The 24,413-nt window shown below is 39.9% G+C and overlaps 1 long non-coding RNA gene across 1 annotated transcript in view; it reads right to left on the bottom strand.

Annotated features, from left to right (window-relative positions):
• The window catches only part of LOC128119792 (uncharacterized), a 35,307-nt gene extending 11,098 nt beyond the window's left edge, over positions 1 to 24,209 (bottom strand). The window contains exons 1-5 of the long non-coding RNA XR_008221679.1: positions 21,506 to 24,209; positions 21,049 to 21,217; positions 20,356 to 20,485; positions 16,494 to 16,573; positions 3,582 to 3,818 (exon numbers count right to left, since the gene is read on the bottom strand). This is a non-coding gene — a long non-coding RNA (uncharacterized LOC128119792). The remainder of the gene's footprint in view (positions 1 to 3,581; positions 3,819 to 16,493; positions 16,574 to 20,355; positions 20,486 to 21,048; positions 21,218 to 21,505) is intronic.
• Positions 24,210 to 24,413: the final 204 nt, after the last annotated feature.

Below are 24,413 nucleotides of genomic sequence, written 5' to 3'. Positions count from 1 at the left end.
GTATTCTGTAGGGGTAGGGATCTACATCTGTATTGTGTGGGGATAGGGATCTACATCTGCATTGTGTGGGGATAGGGATCTACATCTGTATTGTGTGGGGATAGGGATCTACATCTGTATTCTGTAGGGGTAGGGATGTACATCTGTATTGTGTGGGGATAGGGATCTACATCTGCATTGTGTGGGGATAGAGATCTACATCTGCATTGTGTGGGGATAGGGATCTACATCTGTATTCTGTACGGGTAGGGATGTACATCTGCATTGTGTGGGGATAGGGATCTACATCTGCATTGTGTGGGGATAGGGATCTACATCTGTATTCTGTGGGGATAGGGATCTACATCTGCATTGTGTGGGGATAGGGATCTACATCTGCATTGTGTGGGGATAGGGATCTACATCTGCATTGTGTGGGGATAGGGATTTACATCTATATTCTGTGGGGGTAGGGATGTACATCTGTATTGAGGTAGACAGACCAAGTGAAATGAAAGAGGGGTGTGTCCAGAAATAGATACGGAAACAGAAAAACTTTAACAGAGCTTCGTTGTTGAATGAGCAAGGAAAGGGTTGATTATTTCATAAATGGTAGTAGGATGAGGATTTTTTTTTAAGGATGGTTACCAGAACACCATATGTTGTGTTTTCTACTGTTAGTGGCAAAAGCCACAGTTCCCATTTTATTATCTCTCTGTCTCTGTGAGTCAGGAATTTGTGAGGGGCCCAGATGGTTGGGTCTGGCTCACACTCTCTCAAACAGTTGCTGTCAAATGCTGGTGGCTGTAGCTGAGACTGCAGGACACCAGAGCAGCTGGCTATGGTCAGTGGGATCCCTGGACATCTTTATTGGGTTCCTCCCATGGCCTACTTAGGGCTCCCTCCTATCATGGGGTCTTCAGTGACTCACATTTAATATGAGAAGGCTGAAAACTTCAAAAGCCAATATTTCAGCCAGCAAAATGGAAAGCTAAATTCCTGCTATGCCTGAGCTTTAGGATCATTTCTGCCATGTGCAGAAATATATGCCCCTCTAGATACAAAGGCAAGGGGTACAGACCCATTTTCCTTATGGGAGCACGGTCTTCATCATCGTAAGATGAATATGGAACGAGAGAAACTATTTGGCTTAGTTTGCTTTCTGCTGCTTAATGATGGCAGAGAGTCGGTAACTTACAAAATACTGTATTTTGGCTGATGGTTATGAAAGCTGAGAAGTTCAAGGTTGGGTAACCACCTCTGACAAAGACATCATGCTGCTTAACACGCAGAAAATGAAAGGGCAAATAGGTGTATGCATAGAGTGAGCGGTACAAATGGGGGTGGCTCACTCTCAGGAAATGCATTCATCCTTTCAGAAGGGCAGAGCCTTCATAACCCAACAGCTCTTAAAGGACCCATTGCCTTTTAATACCTTTCCATTGGCAATTAAACCTCAATGTAGGTTTTGGCAGGAACCAATCACAGCTAGCCACATTGTAGCAGTCTTCTAGTCATCTTTGGGCATTTCCCACTGACAGCTGAGGTCGATCTTCCCATAATGAATTAATGTAATCAAGATATCCAGGTTGGCATACCTAGAAGCCCATTTCTAGGATGATTCTAGATTTTGTCAAGTTAGATGCAAGATATTTCTCCCTTCCTTTCTTCCTTCCTTCCTTCCTTCCTTTCTTTCTTCCTTCCTTCCTTCCTTCCTTCCTTCCTTCCTTCCTTCCTTCCTTCCTTCCTTCCTTCCTTCCTTCTTTCTTTCCTTCCTTCTTTCTTTCCTTCCTTTTTCTTTTTCTTAAAATGAATGTTCCTTAAACAAATCACAGACATATTAACCTAATAGAACCATCAAACCTTGTCCTCAAATGGTGGTGTAGGCTAGCTCATTGGCCCCTCTCTCCCCCCATTAATTTCACTCTGTCTACCTCAGTAGAAATGTAGAGCCACTAAAATGCTATATAAATGTATATCTACTGAGAAAAGGGAGAAACTAGCTCATTTTCTTTGCAAGCACCCCCTATTTCTATGAGTGGCCTTTGGCTCTGCCACTGTCACTGTTCTTTTGTGATGATACTTATTGTATTTGTCTCCTCCTCTATGATATGGAGAAACAGAGATCATAAAATATACAAGAACAATGTTCTTCCCCTAATCAAGTCATTTTAAAAGAATAAAATGTTCTAACTATAAAATAGCAAAGAAAAACAATGGAGTTTAAAATAAAGTATTATATAATAAATTTTAATATGCAAGTCCTCACCAATGATTAGATTAGAAAACAAAGAAACAGATGCTCGTAGTTACTTTGATAAAATACTTAGATTTAAGGTAAATGAGCTAGACACTATTATATATATAGGATGAGAAATTAAAGGCAAAGTAAAAATGGAATGAATGCAATGATAAATGATATTTCCTTGACATATGTGTAAATGATCAGAGAAAAAAGGAAGAAGCTTATGCAAGTGGGGAAAACATACCACTGAAAACCACAAATTGTCAGTGTGAGAAAATTGAAGCATTAGTAAACAAGCTTGTTTCATCTCTCAGCATAATATGAAAATAATGTCTGAAGTCACGGGCTGGGCAAGTGATGTAAACACATCTGTTTGGAAATGCTGTTGAATGTCAAAGCGTGAACCTGGTATCTGAAGTCTTGCAAAGGTGCTAGTCACAGGGCTGTAGCAACTCTTTCTAAGCAGGATCCTTGTGTACAGATGGATAGCAGGCTTCTGGGGCTCATTTCCATCCAATGCCTGTCGTACCCAGTGTCTACACAGAGAGCAACAATACCCCTCATAATTTCTAAAATATTATCCATTGTGGCTCCTCCCTTGTGGACACCAGCACATTTTAATTTTGATATATTTTTTAAAAATTATTAAACCAGGCTGTGCATTCCAGTGAGAAGAGCTTCTGCTGAATTAGCATATCATTAGCTTTCCTTGAAACTTAATACTGCATTTTTTTTAGAAATGCAATATTGAAGACACTGTTCACACACATATTTTAATATGAACTCGTAGGATATATTTATTTCTGAGTCTATATTGGAAACTCTAGTTTCTGAGTGCTACAATTAGTCATGTCTCTCACCATGTTTCTTTGTGGTTGGCTCACAAAGTACAGTCTAATTTCTGACCTGTGTTCATCAAGTTGATGAAATGGCAAAGAATGCTTTACATGAATTAACTTCATGGTCCATAGGCTCTAGCTTTTCTCTTCAATGATTTTCTATCTGTAAATGGATGAACGTGAAATGTTTTCAAAATAATTTTTTTTTTCTGCTGGTACAAAATAGGTTGTTATTTACCAGTTAGGTGTTATCACTGAATATATAGTATAATTTCCTCTAAAAATGCAACCCATCCCCCCTGGGTTAATTGAAACTGAAAAGGATCCTTTTGTTAGGTCAGAAATTGTAAAGATAGAAAGACCCTAAGAAGCCCTGACCCTTTGCAGATGGTGATTGGCCAAGAGAGGCTCATGGGAAATGGCACCAGGAATAATGGGCATGCTAGTGGGTCAGGTTGATCTCACATGACATAGTATCTCATCTCTTTATCTCACCTTATCACCTCATCTCGCCTTACCTCATCTCATCTCTGTAGTAGTTTACTCCATGTCACCAACGGACTGGATTTTGGTAACTTCAAAATGTTGATTTTTGCATGGAATTTAGCTGTGAGAGAATTGCCTGCATTCTTCTTAGTGCAATGAGGTGGGGAAGATTATTCTGTGGATACAGTAATGTGCACTGTCTTTAGAAAATGGATCCTTAGAAAAGTATGGTATCTTCCCAGTTCCCAAGGTTTGCCACCAGAAGCAACCTAGACAAGATAACAATAAACAAATAATTAATAAAATTAATAAAAAGTATTTGAATAAATTTATAGGATATGGACTTATACTCAAGAGTGCTTAAAGCATATGTATTCCTCTAAGTCATCTAAAATATTAGAGTATTGAATATTGTCAGCGGTTTCATTACCTGTTACATTTTCTAGTAGATTAATCATATATTAAGTATTTTAATCATTGTTCTTTCTCTTGAAAATCCTTATCTCATTCAGCATTTTTTATTTTACTTTCAACTGTTAAAAACACCTTATCATAATTGTCTTATTTATTATAACTGGTACAAGTAACTTTTGAATGGTGTTGATATTCATAGCACAACCTTGTTTGAATTGAACTGAAGTCATTCTCTTTCATGTGACACTCTCGTAAATCCTGTAGCATATTCTTCAGAGAAACATTTTCTTGGCAAATTATAGTATAAATAGTATGCTGTCTATCATACAGAAATGATGCAATTGACCAACTGTCCGGAAACAGTCTCTGAAAATTTTTCTGGTGATCATGCTGAATTACTCTGTTGACTATCATTAGAGATACAGTCTTGTAGAGTTATTTTCCTCTCTATGAAGTCAATTGGCCCAGATAAAGAATGCTGGTGCAACATAGCCTCAGAAAGATTAAAATGGAAACGTATTATATCCCACAAGGGAGGAGCCACCCTGGAGTGTATTTCAGAAAATATGAGAAGTTTTGTTTGCTTTGTGTGAGTGACTGGGCATGGCAGGCATCTGAAGAGATGGAGCCTCTGAAGCAACAAGCAAGTTGTTGCATGTGGGATGACTCAGCCCTAACAGGCTTGAGGGCCAGCCAGCCCAAACCAGTAATAAGATACTTCCTGAGAGCCAACCTGGGTCTGCCTAAGGGCCTTAGCAATGGCAGTTGAGACATAATTTGGAGATAACCTGGACCAGTGAGAGGAAGCCATGTCACACCAGCAGATGTATATTCATCAGACCTCCCCCCAGGGTAGGGTGTAGGGTATATAAGGCTTGCCTCTTCCTGAATAAACTGAGCTTGTTGTTTCCACATCCTCCCAGAGTCTGTGTCATTGACTCTGCACCATCTCACTCCCTCCCTCAAAGGGAACAACAGCAAAGAACTCTGCTACAGCTGCATACAAGAGTCTACTGTTCATTCAAAGCCTGATACAATCCATTTTCTACATAACATTAATTCATGTTAGCTCTTCTGGAGTTAGACAAAAGCCAGTAGAAAGAAAAGAAAGGAAAGGAAGAAAAATGGGTAATGAGTCAGCTCAACTTTAACACAGACTCTGAAATTCATTCAGAAGGTTTGTTTATTTATTTATTTTATCCTAGTTTGGAAGACAGACTTGTGTAAAAGGTGAGTTATTAATCACTTAATGTTGTAACATATGGAAACTTAACTATTATTTCTTTTCTTCTACTTATAAGAAATACCATTCTCTGTGGTAGATTAGTTATTGAATTCCTAAAGAAGCAAGAGAATATGCTGGGGCAGTGATGGCATAGACCTTGTGGGAGCAACCAACCAACCAATGTCTGATTTGACTTAAGGCCCACTCCACAAGACAGAACCTATACTTGACACTGCTTGGGGGACCAAGAACCAGAGACTAGATAGCCCAGATACCTAGAATAAAACCAAACACTACTGATCTAAAAAAAAAGTATTGATAAATGACTCCTATTGATATTCTACTGTACTTATAGATCAGTGCCTTATTCAATCATGGTCAGAGAAGCTTCCTCTGGCAGCAGAGGAACAAATGCAGAGGCCTACAGCCAGACTTTACAAGGAAAGGGAGTCTAAATGGGATGTCTCCATCAAATCCCTTCCCTCAGAGCTCAGGGAATCCTGTAGAAGAGGAGGTAGAATGAGTGTAAGAGAGAGGATAGAGGACACCAGGAGAACAAGGCCCTCTGCATTAACTAAGCAAAATGCATATGAGCTCACAGAGACTGAAGCAGGAAGCACAGGGCCTACTCAGGCCAGCATCTCTCCTTAATGTCTTTAGGGTTTTGTGAGCTTCAGGGTCTTCCTAAAGTTCTAAGAATAGGAAGGAGTCATTCAGAAAACTGTCATGGCTGAACATGGTAAGTGGAAGTGCAGAGGTAGACTTAATTTGAAGCAACAGGGAAAAGTAGAATTCTTAACACATTTTTCTATTTCTTTTTTCTTTTCGTTCTTTTTTTGGGGGAGGGCATGAGGAGAAACTGAATACATTCGCATGCATACCTTCCCAGTTTCCTTTCTTGCAGATTCTACAGGAATTAGTCTTACTGTTTTGCTGCTCAAAGCCTTACTCCCTTTCAACTCCTCTATATCTAAAAATGTGGACTTACTCTTTTTATTTTGTGGAAACTCATCAAACTGGGCCAATTAGTTTTACCTGTAGTATTCTTAAATTGACAAATAATTACCTAAGTAAGTAGGTTTTATTAATACAACAAAATTTACTTTTGATTAGTACAGATTTGAGTCATGGTCTTTAGCTCATCATATAAAATAAACAAATGTGACCCTCATTGCTGACTTGTGAGTTTCTAGAGGTTGACTAGTAGTTATTTGACTGACTGTCATGGAGTGTTCTAATGTGACAAATAGAATCATCGCTTAAGTATGCTAAAGCTAGCCTAATTGAATATGTCATGGAGCTAGTATAAAGTATTTAAAAGTACTCTACAATGGATGACAGACAAACATAACCTCTGATCAAACTGGCACCATGACTCAGAATTACAAATTTTTCTTATGATTCTATCAGAGAGTAATTAACTGAAAAGATGAGAATGGTACCTAAGATTAATGACAATGTCAATAAGCTATTTGAACTTCAGCTAAAAGTGAATGCACAGAGCACAGCAATTAAGCACATTTGGTTTAAATAAAGCACCTTCGGTTGCTGGGAAAATTACCCACTGAGTTTATGTTCCTACTGGGAAATATTTCTTGGGATTGGAATAACGAAGGCATCTCAAAAACAATGGGAACAATAAAGAAGTTAAAAATACTTTGTAAAGAAGGCGGCCCTCCTGGCCATTATCATCTTAAGTTCTTAGTGAAATAAACAGTGTGGAAATGAAGAGAAAAAGTATTATGTATGCACCAAGGGCACAGTGAAAGCCTGGTGATGAGCAGTGTGAGTTTATGCAGAACAGATGATGTTAGGCATATGCGCTTGCATTCCTCTGACCACAGTACAAAGTGGGTGGAGGGAATTTGGTAGATGTAATATATCTGGACTTTACTAAATGATTTTCTTTATGCCTTATGGAAGCTTACTTAATATTTTAATTAAATCGGGCTTAACTATATACACCAGCACGTAGGCTGAAATAAGCTTATAAAATTTAAAAAGGCGAAGAGGAGGCTTAGTCACTACGTAAGCTGAGTGAGTGAAAGGGAGGAGAAAAACTGAGTGGGTACTGGGGGCAGAGCTGGCCTCCCCGGGGTGGGGGGGTGTAAGTGCTAAAGGACTGTGCATGAGATGTTAGGAAGTGTTCCAGAACACAACTGGCTCTCCAATATTAAGGCTCGGCATTCATTTTAAGAGCCAAGGGAAACAATATTTTTGCCACGATCTTGTCAGTTTGTAGCTGTGCTAACCAAGTCTAGTCTGCAGCTAGAGACTGCCTTTACCAGTTACAAAAGCACTGGCGTGGTCCTGGAGAACATCCTTAAGTTATTGGGAGATGTTTTAAAAACTTTGGTGCCTATGAGTTTTATTTAAAAGCAACAACAACAAACTTCAAGTTTAAAAAAAAATGTGGAAATATAATTCTACTTCTGTAGAAAATATCGCCTTAGATTCTATCTACATTTTTGTCATTAATACTGATCTTTTTTTTTTCTCATCACCATTAACTCTGCCATTAGCCTAGCGCTTTCATATATTCTTATCATCCTTATTACCTCTGTTATGATAAGGAAAGCAGCTGTTGCAACAGTTGCTTCCATTTATTTCTTACATGAGTGCGTTGGCAACTAGACCTGATCCTGATATAACCAATAATCTGTGTTTTGCAAAACATGTTTTCTAATTTGTCAGTCCCATCATATCCAGTTTGCAATACGGAAATTCACACTGTTAAATAAAAGCTGTAGATAGGACTGAATTGTTTTGCTGCATGCCCCAAATATATCTCATTCAGGGCAAATGGCTACAATCTGTAATAGCTGCCACTAAATGGGAAGATCTTATGGTGCTGTGATATGTCAATATTTCAACCAATCCAGAGCCCCTCTCCTCAGACTCCCAAGCTTCGTTCAGAGTGTCTGCTTGCAAAGCATCTCAGGGCTTCCTCAAAGGAAGGGCACACCAATGCATTTTCTCTTTATACTCCTGAATGTGAAATTATACACCTCCATTAAACATGCTTAAAAAATTTGGTTGTATCTTACAAAATGTCAAAGTTTGTAAACCAGAAAATATGGTAGTAGACTAGCCGCTCTGCAGTCTTTCCTCTTTAGCAATACCAAATTCTTTTGTTGTTCTTGTGTATGTGTGTCTGTATTTATTTATCTGCATGCACGTGTGTGCACGAGTGTGGAGGTCAGAGGTCCCCTTTGGGCACTGTTCCTCAGGAGCCATCCACCTTGTCTTTTGAGACAGTGTCTCTTACAGGAACTTGAGGCTTGCTTATTCCGAAAGGCTGGCTGACCAACAAGACCTAGGCAGCCACTTGTCTCAGCCTCCCTAGGGCTATACGCCTACCACAGTGCCCAATTTTTTTTTTATGCAACTTTTAGGGATCAGACTTGGACCCTCATGATTGTAGCAAGTACTTTTACCAACTGAGCCATTTCCCAGTTCCCAATACTGCTAAAATGAGCCACGATTTTGTTTTCGCCGTGCTATGTAATAATTGAAATTGACTATAAATTAACATAAATTGTGAAAGCAAAGCAGCTAATAGAAATGATGGCATCGTTTTGAGAGTTTGGACATTCATCAGCATTTGGAATTTAGAACCCATTATTCTGTACAATGAATTCACACACGGGGAAAATATTTATCTAATTAAGAGCTTAAAGTTGTGTATTATGAGTTCTGGCTTCAGATTTTTGTGTTCTGTTTATGTGTGCGCTCACGTGTGTGTGTGTGTGTGTGTGTGTGTGTGTGTGTGTGTGTGTGTGTGTGTGTGTGTTTCTCGGGCTTTTTCTTTTATTTCTTTTCTTGGTTTTGGTTTTGTTGTTGTTGCTTGCCTATTTGTTTTCTAAAGAGAGAGAGAAAGAAGTCATGGAGTTGGATGGATGGAGAAGCGGGAAGGATCTGGGAGAAGATGAGGGAGGGGAAACCGTGATTAGAATATATTTTATGAAAAAATATTCTTTTCAAGAAAAAATAAGAGCCTAGACTCTCTTCTGCAAAACAAATTTAAAATACTTAAAAATACATACCTATTGACAAGGAAAGACAAGGCTGGAAATTAAAATGAAAACCATTAACACATATGTAAAGCAGTCAAAAGGGACATTTAAATTTTTCCTTGGTATTGTGATGGTTATAATATTTGAGATCAAGCTTCTGTGTCTTCTAGGATTTATTTGGTTCCCATTTATTTGGTTCCCATTCAAATCATGCAGTTACCACAGTTTAATGTATTATGTCAATTTTCAAGACTGTAAAAATGCATTATGCGCCGGGTGGTGGTGGCGCACGCCTTTAATCCCAGTACTCGGGAGGCAGAGCCAGGTGGATCTCTGTGAGTTCGAGGCCAGCCTGGTCTCCAAAGCGAGTTCCAGGAAAGGCGCAAAGCTACACAGAGAGACCCTGTTTCGAAAAACCAAAAAAAAAAAAAAAAAAAAAATGCATTATGCAGTGTTTATATATATACTTTTATATATTTATATATATTTTTATATATATTGCTCAAGGAAGTCTCCTATCCCACCCACTTGTGGAAAAATGTAACTTTGATGAGAAAGTGTTTTTTACTTTTGAGATAGAATTCCGTGTCACTTTGAGTGGCTTCAGACTTGCAATATAGCTTCTGATTCTCTTGACTCCACCTCCAAAATGCTGAGACTACAGACATTCATCACCCTGCCTGGCTTTGATGAAAGTTCTCTTATTGATTGATCTCTTGTAGGTGACTCAATCTATTCCTGACCAGAGTTAAGGGTAGTCCATGAAACCATCTGTTTCTTTCTTTCTTTTTTTTTTTTTCTTTTGTTTTTCGAGACAGGTTTTCTCTGTGTAGCTTTGCACCTTTCCTGGAACTCACTCTGTAGCCCAGGTTGGCCTTGAACTCATAGAGATCTGCCTGCCTCTGCCTCCCGAGTGCTGGGATTAAAGGCATGCGCCACCACCGCCCAACTGAAACCATCTTTTTCTTAGCTTCTTCTGTCTCCTGTCTAATCAAATCAGACTGAGAGTTTCTTAGTCTAGATAATATACTGCATTAGAACCTCCAAGAAAACCAGATCATTGTGGTCTGTAGGTAGTTACTCCTGTCAGTACTACGCATTTTCTTGAGTAGTAGGTCTGCAAGTATGTGTTTAGTTGGATTTGGCCGTGTCTTTAGTGAACACACTGTTTACAAGGGAGAATGGCTGCCTCGGTAAAACAGTTGGTTACTTATACTAGGCCATGTAGGGATATGAAGGAAGGTGCTGGGGTCCCAGACAAAGCAAACAGAAAGCAAGGGTGAAATCTTTGTTGTTGTAATTGCTACAAGAGAATGGACAGGTAGATAAGTAGATGAGTGGACTTTGGACTGGATCTTTTGAATAATGTTGGCAGACAATGGAGGTAGGTCCTTGGTCCATCACATGGCCCTGGGGTAATTAAGAGAAAAGCTCTTCTAGTCCAGTGGGTCAGCATTGAGTGTGTGGACTATTCATTTCCTTAATTTGCATATGAAAAATTCCCAGAGGATGTGAGTCATAAGTGAGTCCTCACTCTATTTAAGAACTGATTAGACTGGGGAAGGGCAGCCTCTTTCTATTCAGTGAGGTTCCTGTAACAAAGTACCAAGATTATAGAAACTACAGAAATACTCGATCATTGAGAAATGAAGTACTGAGTCTTGCAACTTATTATAACTGACATTTCAGGCAGGCCCTGGTCTCTGGCCTTTGCATTGGCTGTAACCCCTGCCAAGACCACTCTATCCAAATGTGTCCCTTGGCTTTCTCCCTTAGCTGCTTTGTGCTTTGAATCCCTAATAACAATGAACCACTCATTCTACAGCCACCCATTCCCCTACTTAAAGTTGACCTCTCCCCACAGAGACCCTTTGCTGTCACCGACTTTTTTTTCTTAATCATTCCTTTCCAACTCACACACTTGTCTCATTTCTTTCTGTTTTTTTTTTTTTTTAATTAAATTTTTCCATACAATAGATTTTGGTCTTTTTTTCCCTTCCTCCAGTTCCTCCCAGATCTTTCCCACCTTCTTCTTACCCACTCAACTTTATGTTCTCTCTTTCTCTCTTCCATCTCAACACACACATACTACACACACACACACACACACACACACACACACACACACACATCAAAAAATGAAATCAGAGCAAACAACCAATGAGACAAAAAAAATCTAAAACAAAGCAAAATGAAACAAAATACTCACCAAACAAACAAGCAAACAAACAAACAAAAAACCAAAAACCAAAAATAAATAAATAAACCATGGAGTTTTAGTGTGTGTTGGCTAACTACTCCTGAGCTAACTACTACTAACTATTACTCTGAAGTGTGGTTGATACAACTAGTGATACTCCATTGTAGAAAACTGATGCTTATTTTTTTTCCTTTGCCAGCAGGTATCAATTGCATACAGCTTCTTAGTTAGGAGTGGGAGCCTGTGTCTGCTTCCCTCTCTCAGCACTGGCAACCTGTCTGGCTTGAACCTGTGCAGGCCTTGTACATGCTGCTAGTCTCTGTGAGTTTATATGTGCATCAGTACCACATATCTGGAAGACAAGGTTTCTTTGGAGTCATCCATCATAATTGGGTCTTACAATCTTTCCATCTCTTCCAAATAGATCCCTGAGCCTCAAGGCTGGAGGGGAGAGCTTTGAGGAAGACATTCCACTTTGGATTGAGTGCTCTAAAGTCTCTCACTCTGCACACTGTCCAGTTGTGGGTCTCTGTGTTAATCCCCATCTACTGCAAGAAGAAGCTTCTCTGATGAGGGCTGAGCAAGGCACTGATCTATATGTATAGCCATATGTCATTAAGAGTCATTTAATTGCTAAGTTTTGTTAGCAGAATAATGGTAGCAAGTTGTCTCCTTGGCCAATAACCCATCTAGTCTCAGGTTCTAGGCCAGTTTAGCAGTGTCACGTATGGATTCCATCTCATGGAGAAGGGCCTTAAATCCAATAAAAAAGTGCTTGGTTACCCCCTTTTATTGCTGCCTTGCTAACATAATTAGATTGTAAGCTCTATAAAGAGAAAAGGGCTTTATCTATTTTGTTCGCTACTGTGTCTTTTTGATCTTGAGCAACTTCTGCACATGGCAAAGGCAGAAAATTTCTGTAGAATGAATGAAGGAGTAAAGAGGTTGTTTTATTTAGGATTTCATTGCTGTGAAGAGACACCACGACCATGGCAGCTCTTATAAAGGAAAACATTGAATTGGGGCTGGCTTACAGTTTTAGAGGTTTCGTCCATTATCTTCGTGGTGGCATGCAGGCAGACATGGCACTGGAGAAGGAGCTGAGAGTTCTACATCTCGAGCCACAGGCAGCAGAAGCAACTGTGTCCTGGGTGTAGCTTGAGCAGATATGAGACCTCAAAGCCTGCCCCCACAGTGACACACTTCTTCCAACAAGGCCACACCTCTTAATAGTACCACTCCCTATTGGCCAAGCATTCAAATACATGAGTCTATGGAGGCCAAACCGATTCAAACTACCACAGAAGTGATATTCAATTTTAAGCTTAAAGTCACTTTCTGTTTTCCATGACTCTGTTGTTTACAAGACCTTTGACAGTGACTCTTGGTGGCAATGAACCATTTGCGGCGCCCAATTGAGAATGAAATGATGCTGAGAGAAGGTAGTAGGTAGCCGGAAGGGAAAACCACTGCTAGGGATCAAGAATTAACTCAAAAATGAGAGGGTTTCAGGATAGGACGCAACTCTTTGCTACTTCTCAAAAGAACAGAGGGGTCTGGATTTTCCTACATTATGTGGCATAGAGAAGCAAATCATTTTGTCTGAACATTCAAAGAAAAAGTAGCCTGAAATGCTAGAGAACCAGACCTATATGGGGTGCAGTGACATTGTAGAAGAGCTTCAAATAAATGACAGAACCATTTAAAGAGAAAAACCTGAATAAGAGGAAGGAAATTGGGCTCTATTTCTCAGGTTAAGGGACCATCACAGAAGAAAGGAAACAGGTTTAATTTTGTTGAAGAGTAAAGAGACAAGGTTACTATTTGGCATTGTTCTTGGTATTTAATGGATGACTCTGTCTGTATTTTCTTGATAAATAAGAAACACATAACCTCAGCATAATGCAGTATAGTTTGTGAGTCAGCAGTGCCAAAATATGCATCACAACACACACCAGCTTTGCATAAATAAAAACACCGCTTGAGTTTCTAAGTGCCGGCAAACTTAACTTATTTTGCACATCTTCAAGATTCCATTTTGGAGATAGCTTTTTATTTTTTTTTTCCTAGTTAATGCAACATTTGCTTTGTTTGCCACCTGGTTTTTTTTTTTCTTTCGGTAACTTACTTGTAGCTGATAAAAAAAGAAATGAATAGTATCCTCGGTGTTTGCTCGAGTGTCCGTGTGTGTTATGAATGGTGAGAACTCCTGGTACATAATAATGTTGACCATTGCTTTAAAGTGAGGCTAATCCATTGGTTTTGTTTGGGGTGTGATAAGCCTAGAGTGGCCCTGTGAAACAAGGAAACACTGAATTTTATGTAAAGCCTGCTGATTAGACACTCTATATTTCAAAGACAGTTTAGCAAACCTGGGTAATTTTTTTTTCTGTAAGTGATACAGAGAAAATATTTAAATGTTGAGTAAGTCCTGTAATTTTTATGTTCACCACTTTGTGAAAAGATGTTATTCCCAACAGCATCATGTTATCAGGGATGTGAACCTTAAAATCAACAGCTGCTACACCTCCAGAAAGTTATGAATTTTTTTCCTGATTTATAGCAATCATTCTTTTTATTTCTTTTCTAGTCAAACAGAGAAATTGAGGTTATTCTCATGTAAAAGATACACAAATGGTGGCCTAACAATTCATGTCATCTTTGCCTCTTGCCTTTTAAGTTCAATTGATGTTAAATGTGATCTGAGGGCTCATTTTGATTAATAACAGAAACATTGTTAGTAAATAGAAAGTAGAGGCAACATTATATACATAAAATAAAAATAGAAAACACAGGCATGATAGGAGAATCATTTGTATGATTTTTGTGACTTGTATTACACAGATAAGACACAAATAGAAGCTCAGGAGGTTCATGAGAACAGAGGAGGGGAATGTTGTATTTTGTTGGCTTTAAGCATTCTTTTTCTTTTCTTTTTTTTTTGTTGGTTTGTGTTTGTTTTTTGAGACAGAGTTTCTCTGTGTAGCCCTGGCTGTCCTGGGACTTGCTCTATAGACCAGGTGGGCCTGAAACTCACGGAGATCCACCTGCCTCTGGCTCCTGAGTGCTGTCATTAAAGGTGTGTGTCACGCCGGGCGGTGGTGGCGCACGCCTTTAATCCCAGCACTCGGGAGGCAGAGCCAGGCGGATCTCTGTGAGTTCGAGGCCAGCCTGGTCTCCAAAGCGAGTTCCAGGAAAGGCGCAAAGCTACACAGAGAAACCCTGTCTCGAAAAACCAAAAAAAAAAAAAAAAAAAAAAAAAAAAGGTGTGTGTCACAACTGCCTGCGTCGGCTTTAGGTATTCTTGTTCTTCTCTTTTAACAATACATTTCCTTAAATAGAAAAGGTGGCCTTTTGGTGAATTTAGGTAAACTGTACATTGAAGCTAAAAATTCAGTTTCATTTGACAAGGGAAACGTGACCTTAAACTTTCTAAAATTGCAAAAATTAGGAACCACTGACATTCACTACATACAAAAATGTTCCCCCGCAAAGACCCTCACTGTGATACTGGTAAATATAGAGCCAAAGGCCCTGACACTATCTGTGGGCTTGGGCAAGGACTGTGAAACCAAGCATTGGGCAGAAGCTTACACAATGCAACAGAAATGGAAACCCACGTTATGTCACTCATGGGGAGTTTTCACATGCAGACTCTAAAACATGATGTAGCATAGCCTCAAAAGGGGACGGCTCATGCCTGGTATTGGGGTTTTCGTTAGTCTATGGCTCTTTGGGGCCACTGTACCCCAGGTGGTGAAACTTTACTTAACCTATATATGTATACCCATAGACTTCCAAACATTATAGGCTATTGCTGTTACTTTTCTTTGTCTCCCAGTGGGGAAAGGTAAGTCCCCATTGCTAAAGACAGCATGTACTTTGGACACAAGACCCAGAAGATCTGAGCTGAAAGCCTCCTCCCTAAGTACTCACTTGCATGGTACCAAAAGGTTCCATGCAAGTCTCTCCAAGGGAGAAAAGTGACTAATAGTCTTACCCAGCTATGAGGCCTATGAACTACAGCAATATCCGGCATGGCACAGTAGCTCTAATGATGTAGGCACATATAACATTGGCTGTAACCCACAGATCTATAATTGGAGGCTCTTCTCAACAAAAGGGAAATCATGCCTGGTACTGGAAACTTTGCCAGCTACCCAAGGCTACTGAAGTCTTGGATCTTGGAGGACATACAACCATGGGTTTACTATGACTACTTTATTCCTACTGCATTCTGAATATTTTTTTATGCCCACAGAGAAATGTAGCTCTCACCTCTTATCAAAGAGATTGCAGTGTTTTATATATATGTGTACACACACACACACACACACACACACACACACACACACACACATCTCACAATTCCTGCACTTAAGGCTCAGGGGACATCATAGAAGAAAAGCAGAAAGATTATAAGAGCCAGAGAACCAGGAAGTCTGCATTTTGATTGCGTCTCCTAGGAATGTAAGCAGAGCTACACCCATGGAGTCTCATCAACATGGCTGCCTAAACAACATCTGAACAAAGACAGCACCAACAGACACGCTAAGACAGAAGGGGGAAATACCACAGGGCCCCAACCTTAGACAAAGAACTACAGGCAACTAAGAAATGCTAAGAGAAGGAGAAATAGTCTTCCCCAGGGAAGGGACTCCCCAGTTGGTTATTCAATAGCAAGTAATCAGCCCTGAAATTGTATACATACAAGTAATATTATATGGACTGAGAAGGTTGTACTTATATATTTAGGGATACACACAACAACAACAATAGCAACAATAACAATTAGAGAAAAAGAAGCCTTGAATTTGAAAGAGAGCAAAGGGGTAAGTGGAAGACTTTGGAGGGAGAAAAGGAAAGCAATAAATAATGTAATTATAGTTTTTTTTTTTTTTTCGAGAAGGGTTTCTCTGTGTAGTTTTGGTGCCTGTCCTGGATCTCACTCTGTAGACCAGGCTGTCCTCCAACTCACAGAGATCCACCTGGCTCTGCCTCCCAAGTGCTGGGATTAAAGGCGTGCACCACCACCACCCAGCGTAATTATAGTTTAATGATAAAAAATAATAACTATTTTAAAAATTACCTGGATTGGCTCCATAAGAGGAGAAAACAGTAGGGAGCATCATTTGGAGGAAAAGTCTTAAAGACAATTCTTACATTTTCCTAGAAATAACGCAGATTAATAGAATCAAGTTAACCATATATTAAAGATAGCCCCATTACCACAAGCTGGTACCAACCCATACTAGTGTTTATTAGTTATCAAATTTGATTAGCCTCAACAACTCTTCAAAACTACATGGGATATTTTTCTTCCTTCTACAACCCAAAACAGTTAAACTTACTCAGGTAGTTAGTAAATGACAGATAGGTTGTAGATATTTGAACCCAGGCAGTCTGTGTTTAGAGTCTTCTCTTGACTGTGTTTGCATAGCTATAAAAACTTGTCTACACATAAGGACATCAGGGCTGTGCTTATTGTTAGAAATGTAATGCAGCCTAGCGATGGTGGCACATGCCTTTAATTCCAGCACCCGGAAAGCAGAGGCAGGCGGATCTCTGTGAGTTTGAGGTCAGCCTGGTCTACAGAGCAAGTTCCAGGGCAGCCAGGGCTACACTGAGAAACCCTGTTTAGAAAAACCAAAGCTGGGGGTGGGAAACTCAAAAGAAATGTAATGCAATCAAATTAAATAAAGATCTCTGCCCTAATAAAACAAAACAAAAAACAGCAAAAAAGCAAAACCAAACACAAATCTGTAGCATAGGCTCAGATTTCACAGACGATTGTCTCTGGAGCCAAACAATGATGTCCTTAATAGAGGCTTCCAGGTGACCTACTGTTGGACAAAGCAAGCTGGACCCTATACATTGTATCCTGCTGTGCCCATTTTCACATCTTTCAGAACTTGGTCCTTAGCATGCTGTTGTTAAGAAGCAAGACTTTTTTTTTTTTTTTTCTCCAAGACAGGGTTTCTCTGGGTAACAGTCCTAGCAGTCCTGGAACTCACTTTGTAGACCAGGCTGGCCTCCAAATCACAGAGACAGAGAGCCCTGTACCTCTGCCTCCCAAGAGCTGGGATTAAAGGCATGTGCCACCACCACCAGTCCAGAAGTGAGACTTTTTTTTTTGTAATGCGATTTTTTTAATTAAGAAATTTTTTAATTCATTTTACATACCTATCACAGATCCCCCTCTTCCCTCCTACCACCCTCCAGCCTACCTCATAACACCCCCCCCCATTCCCTCCTACAAGAAGATAAGGCCTCTGGCCAAGCTCCAGGAGTCCAGTTGAAGAGAGAGAAGAGGGATTCTATGAGCAAGACATCAAGATCATGGTTTGGAGACTTACAGAGAAGTGAGACTTTTGAGAGGTGGGTCCTGGTGAGAAGTCTCCTTGTCACTGGGAGAGTGGCATTGACACCCTGTGGAAATGAGTTGCCAGAAGCGTGAGCCTGACCCTGACATTTGGAACATTCTCTGACTCCTTGTGATGAGCTACGGCTTCTCCCTTCTTTGTGGGCCTCCTGTTGGGAAGCATCCTACCGTGAGGTGCTCGCCATAGCTAGGCTGTGCTGACACACCCTGGAGTTTTTAGAAATTTTAGTTAGATCTTTAGATGTTTTGTTACAGTCAAGGGAAACAGATAATGCTGTGGTGGGAGGCACACAGCATCAGTAGGTATGATCTCCTCCTGGTGGTAGGAAGAAGGCAGGCAAGGACTCCTGAACAATCATTCAACCTGTCTTTTTAAAATCCCTGGTGATCATTATAAGATCATATGAAATATAAAATAAAGAAATAAAACAAAGGCAAGTTATGAGAATTTTCCAAGCAGACAAAACTAGCTAGTTCACATAATGGAAAATAACCTATGTTTGTTTGGAATGCAGTTTTTTTATTTTTTTATTTTTGGTAAGTATTCCCTGTACATAGTACTGGGTCTCAGAGGGCATTTACACACAAGTACACAATGGACATTGATTGCCTTCATCTCTCCCACCCACCTCCCTTTATTAGCCCTCCCCTTCCTCCCTTAGAGCCATCAGTCCCCTAGACAATTTAATGTCTACTTTTATGTCACATACATAATTTTAGGAAAAATCTAGGCTCTGGAAGTAAGAGAAAACATGCAATATTTGTCTTTCTAAGTAGGACTTATTTTGCTTAATATGATAATCTCTGATCGTATCCATTTTCTTGCAGAGAACACAATTTAGCTCGTCTTCACGGCTGAGTAAGTGGAATATAAGTGATTTTAGGTGATTTCTTATAAATGCCTCTCAGCACCACAAAGAAAACAATCATAAAATTTAAGCTACTTCCCTGAAATGGCTTAAGACAATCACTTTTAACCAACCCCCTACTGCAATAGTTAATCATTGCAAAAACAGATATCCTCATTTCTGCTTTATAAACCATGGGCCTATGAGTTCCTCATCACTTTCATTTGGTGGTCTCCAGTATTGCAATTCATAATTTTTCTTTTTCATCTATATTGGTGTGCGATGTTCATGGACATGTGTGTGTGTGTGTGCGTGTGTGTGCGTGTGTGTGTGTGTGTGTGTGTGTGTGTGTGTGTGTGTGTCTGTTTGTCTGTCTGTCTGTCTGTGCACATGCTTGAAGAGGCCCGAGGTTGATGTAGGATTTTTCCTTGGTGACTCTCCACCTTTCTATCAAGATGGAGTCTTTTTATTGAACCCATCACTCACTGGCAGGGTAGTCTATTAACCAGCCTGCTCTGAGCGCTCCTTGTCTCTGCCTCCCTAACATTGGAATTACAGGCAGTCCACTACTCACCTGGACCCTTAACATGGGTTCTAGAGAGCCAATTAGATCCTCATGTTTGCTGCATGTTCTGAAATCATTTTAAGTACAGAGCTATCTCTCCATTCCGATTTACGATTTCTTACATGACAAGTTCAAGTTTTTCCTTACTTTAACCAATTTTATTCTTGACACTATTAAACTAGATTAGGAGCAGGGAATGTGCATTATGGAAGTAAACTCTGGCTGCTGGAGTGTAGAGATCTCAAATCTCAACAGTTTTACATGATAGGAATTTACTAACCTTGTGTTGTGGGATGTTCTCTATGCTGTGAATGTGTTGTTCTGATTGGTTAATAAATAAAGTGCTGATTGGTCAGTAGCCAGGCAGGAAGTATAGGCAGGACAAAGAGAGAAGAGAATTCTGGGAAAAGGAAGGCCGAGTCAGGAGATGCTGCCAGCTACCGCCACGAGTACCAACATGTAAGATACTGATAAGCCACGAGCCATGTGGCAAGGTATAGATTAATAGATATGGGTTAATTTAAGATATAAGAACTAGATAGCAAGAAGCCTGAGCCATTAGGCCAAACAGTTTAAATAATATAAGAGTCTGTGTGTTTATTTTATAAGTGGGCTGCAGGACTGCCAGGGTTTGGCTGGAGCTGGAGAGAAACTCTCTAGCTACAGCCTTGCTCATACCCATAGAATCTGGCCATCATTTATATATCCATTCATGGACTCAGCTAGACCCTAGTATATCCTATATTCTTCTACTTACTTTAAGACCTCAGAGACTTCTCCATGCCAGAAGCAGATGCAAAATTAGGGTGGAAGTTAAAAAAGAGAAGATTTCTTGTGAACAAAGTCAGGAAGTGACATTCATTGTTCCCTTGCATTCTATTGGCTGTCACCCTTACATGGCCACTCCAAACTAAGAGGTTTGGGAAAGATGCTAGGAAAATATGAACTCAGAAACAAAGATTGAATGAGAGCACATTGCCTATTCTTATAATGGATGGCAAAAATACTTTAGAAAACAAGTAAGGCATTCAAATAAACACAAAACAACACATGATGATCTGAGCTTGTGTTTTGCTTGTGGAAGGATAGCCCAACTGAGAAGATGATAGTTTTAGCTTATCTCTGAAATGAAGATTAAAAAAAAAATAAAACAAACCTTGGCATGAAGTCACAGGCTTACAGTACTTGATCCTCTTAAAATATTGGCTCTGGAGATGCTTTGAGGTCAGGGGTCAATTTTGTGGATACAGGAAACCATCCATAGTGATTCTGCCACAGATTTCAACCTGCAGAAATAAACTTAGAGTGGCAAAGACTGTAATTTGCAGTAGAGTCCGGTAGTTGATTTGTATAAATAAGAAAGTGTTAAGTATCAAGTCAAAGGGAGTCTCCTGAAAAACTATTTTGTGATGCCTTGATTTTCTCGGCGCCGTTTAGAACAGACATTTCTCACTATTTTCGTGAATGTATACTATCTTTATTTGTGGTTTCAGAAAAGTCACACCTTCCAAAATTAGGGTTCATTATTCCATGGGCCATGACCAGCTAAAATTCTCCATCATCAATTACCTCATGTTTTCCCTTTTATCTTTGTATGTTTAAAATATACAATTACTCAAAAAAGACAGAAGATGGAAGAGTAAATCTAGTCTTCTATGGTGCCAAATTGAGCCCAATTTAGAGGCAGAGTTGCAGCTATACTAAAAAAAATAAGTACTCAATTAAAGGTGTTATTTATGCCATGACTCACCAATTACTAATACAATTGTTATAAGGTTTGTTGCAATGAGTAGAAGTTCAATTACATTACATAAAAATTACTATTAAATGCAAAATTGATACTTCTCACCTTTTCATTTGTTGGAGCTTGAGGCTTTTAAATCGCATCGTGTAGCTGTCAGTTTTCAATCATTATTTGTGTCAGATACGTTATTGACTGACAAGAGCCAGGTATTCCCCGTTCTCCTTAAAACACTCAGCATAGCTGCCTTTGTATCTAGCATTTTGACAAGTATTTTCTGCATCAAAAACATATTATGTCACAGCATAAATCATTGCTTCAGGCCTACCATGCATGATTTTCTAAATGGAGATAAAATCTTCTAGGTCCCTTTAAAGTGAAACTCCCACAAAACAAAACAAAAACAAAACAAAACACCACCTCCAAACATTCTATTATCTACCAACCAAAACATTTTAGTTCAGCTTATGTTTTCCTTATGTAAGTTATCCAAATTTGCCAATGTGGGTGAACCATTTTTGTGTCAATAACAGAACTGTAGCAGCAACTCCACGAGAATTCTTACTTTAACTGATTTTAATTTCTTGGGAGTGACTGTGTCTTGTATCTTAACCAAAGCAATCTTTTTGCAGTCTCTACACCCGATGTGGTGTTCAGGAATTACAGTTTGTTTATTTGGCTTTGATGGCTCTGCGAAATATTTATTTTTCTGTCTCTTTTTTTTTTTTATCTTTTGAGTGAAGTTATTGGTTGATGGGGCAGAGCGTTCTCTGGAGTTAAAGCAGCCGTTGTCTCAGTATTCATATTTTCAAGCTGAAGTAGTGTAGTGACATCACCGTGGGTAGAAAGAAGGGGATAAATCAGCCTAGGAGGTGCTATCATTCACGTGCATCATGAAAAACAAATACAGCTGTCACATCCTAACATTCACCATAGATAAAGGGAAGATATATACAGTTATTTCACATAGCAAAAGAGAGGAAAACAGCATTTATGGTTAAGGGATGTGTAGTATTTTAGTAATATGTCTTATTAAAGCAAAGTAAATCAGTTACCGGGTAGGAAAATTGCAAAGAGCTTATCAAAATGTGGAATCAGAGCCTCAATGTGTGGAAAAATACACACTTTCAGTGAACAATGTATTGGGGTAGACAAATGTTTTCAGTAAATTCAGCATCCTGCAGTGTTTTTTTTTTGGTTTGGTTTTTTGTCTTTTGTTTTTTGAGACAGGGTTTCTCTGTGTAGCTGCTTTGTGCCTCTCCTGGAACTCACTCTGTAGACCAGGCTGGCCTTGAACTTACAGAGATTCGCTTGCCTCTGCCTCCCGAGTGCTGGGATTAAAGGTGTGCTCCACCACCGCCCGGGTTCTGCAATGTTTTATATATATGTGTACACACACACACACACACACACACACACACACACACACACATACACACACACACACACATAAATGAAATATGTATGGTTGGCAATTTTTTTCCTTTCTTTTTTTTCTTAGCACCATTTATTTTAGGAGAACTTAGCTTATTTTGAGGACTGTTTCTCTCCTCTCCTATTCATGTGGGAAGGGACCAGGATTCTAACCACAGTGATTGCTGGGGACAGGTAAGGAGAGAAGGACTTCCCCATGCTAGGTACTGCTCCAGATGCTGGGACACTGATGGGGGAATGTTTTCTGTATGCTGTGAAAATATGTTGCTCTGATTGGTTGATAAATAAAGCTGTTTGACCAATGGTGAGGCAGAATAAGGTTAGGAGGGGCATTCTAAAGAGTGAGAGGGGAAAGTAGAAGACAGAGTAGAGGAGACACTGCTGGCTGCCAGAAGAAGAAACAAGATGTAAAGGTACCAGTAAGCCACAAGCCATATGGCAAAATATAGATTTATAGAAATGGGTTAATTTAAGATACAAGAACTGGATAACGAGAAGCCTACTATGGCCATAGTTTAAAAATAGTATTAGCCTGTGGGTGTTCATTTGGGTCCGAGTGGCTGTAGGACCGGCGGGTGAGAGACATTTGTCCTGACCGCGGGCCAGACGGGACACAGGAAAACTTTCAGCTATGGGACACGGTACTGAGAACAAAATATTCAAGTCATCTATCCTTGGGGGAGTTTATGTTTTTGTGACAGAACACAGGAAATAAAACACAATGAAAATAAAGCAATGGAGCACAGCTGGATACGGGAAGCACTGAGGACAGGGAGTGTGAAGTGGAGAGAAGATGATAGCAGTGCCGGGCTGGGTCCTGTTTCTACAACTTTAGGAGTTCAGAGTCCTCCATGAGGGATGAGATTGGGCAGACCTGATAGACACAAGGCCGTGAAGCATGAGTAGGCTGGTCACGTAATAGCATCTAAACCGGCATGCTTAAAGGTCCGTGCTTAGCATTTGGGGATAACAGGTGTATCAGGCAAACCAAGACAGATGCTCAACCTCGATAGGAAGGATCTGGAAGAAGCGCTCTCGTCAGAGGACAGTTAGTGCACAGGCCTTAGGCGGCAGTGTGTCTTGCTGGCACAATCAGGCAAAAGCACTGTGGATAGAACCAGTGAGATAGGGAGTATGTTGGGAGGTTGAAAAGAATGGCAGTCCTCTCATCAGGGGAACCGAGGGCTGTGTGAAGACTTGGATTCTGAACAAGTGAGGAGCCATTGGAGGGTTTTCTCAGAGGAGGGCCATGACTTGAAAGGATAGTGAGGGTGTGTGGCCTAGGCAAGAAGCAGGGATTTCCTGCAGAGGCTTATTGTAGAAAGCTGGGTGAGAAAAGCCTGGAGTGGGTTAGAGCAATACCCGTGGAAAGAAGGGCCAGATAAAGGGAAATTAACCATTTGTTGGGTGGATTTTCTCACGGTGTGTGAGAAAAGAGAATGAAGAATGACTCGGGATGCTTGACTGGAACAAGGCGAGGATTCAATTGCCATTTCCTATGATGTTAAAGATACTCGTCTGAGCAGGTCTTCTGGGGGAAGCAGTGAATTAACTACGGGATGTGTGAAGATGGGTTTATAGGCATGAGGAGTCTTACAAAATAACCAATATATACTTCCAAGTAAAATTGAGGCTCTGTGAACTCTGAGAGAGAAGATGTTGAAGATGGAATGTCTGACATCACAGCAGCCATGGTTGGTAACTCTATCTACGAAAAAGAAATGAGGTGTGCCTGTCGGGACTTCTTTTTGGTTTAGACCATCTATTCTCATCTTGATTACTATAATAAGCCCAAGCTGGGACCCCAATGCTTCGTCTTTCCTGTGCGCTCCAAATGTGTTCTTTAAATAATTAAGCATAGATTTTTGCTATATTTTTCAGCATCTGACTTCATGCCTTTTTTGAAGATTGAAGCCATGGATGCATGTCTTCCATTCTCCCAAAGTTCCTGTAGTGCTCTGCGGGTGTAGCTAATTGCAACTCATAAACTCTACATGTTCTGTGAAAGTTGCTTCATTTAGACCTTGTCATTTCTTCAC

Source organism: Peromyscus californicus, unplaced genomic scaffold (genome assembly GCF_007827085.1).
Source record: "Peromyscus californicus insignis strain IS unplaced genomic scaffold, ASM782708v3 Scaffold_24__1_contigs__length_46423439, whole genome shotgun sequence".
NCBI classification, from domain to species: domain Eukaryota; kingdom Metazoa; phylum Chordata; class Mammalia; order Rodentia; family Cricetidae; genus Peromyscus; species Peromyscus californicus.
The sequence above is the reverse complement of the archived record's forward strand: the minus strand, read 5'-3'. Positions and strand labels throughout refer to the sequence as shown.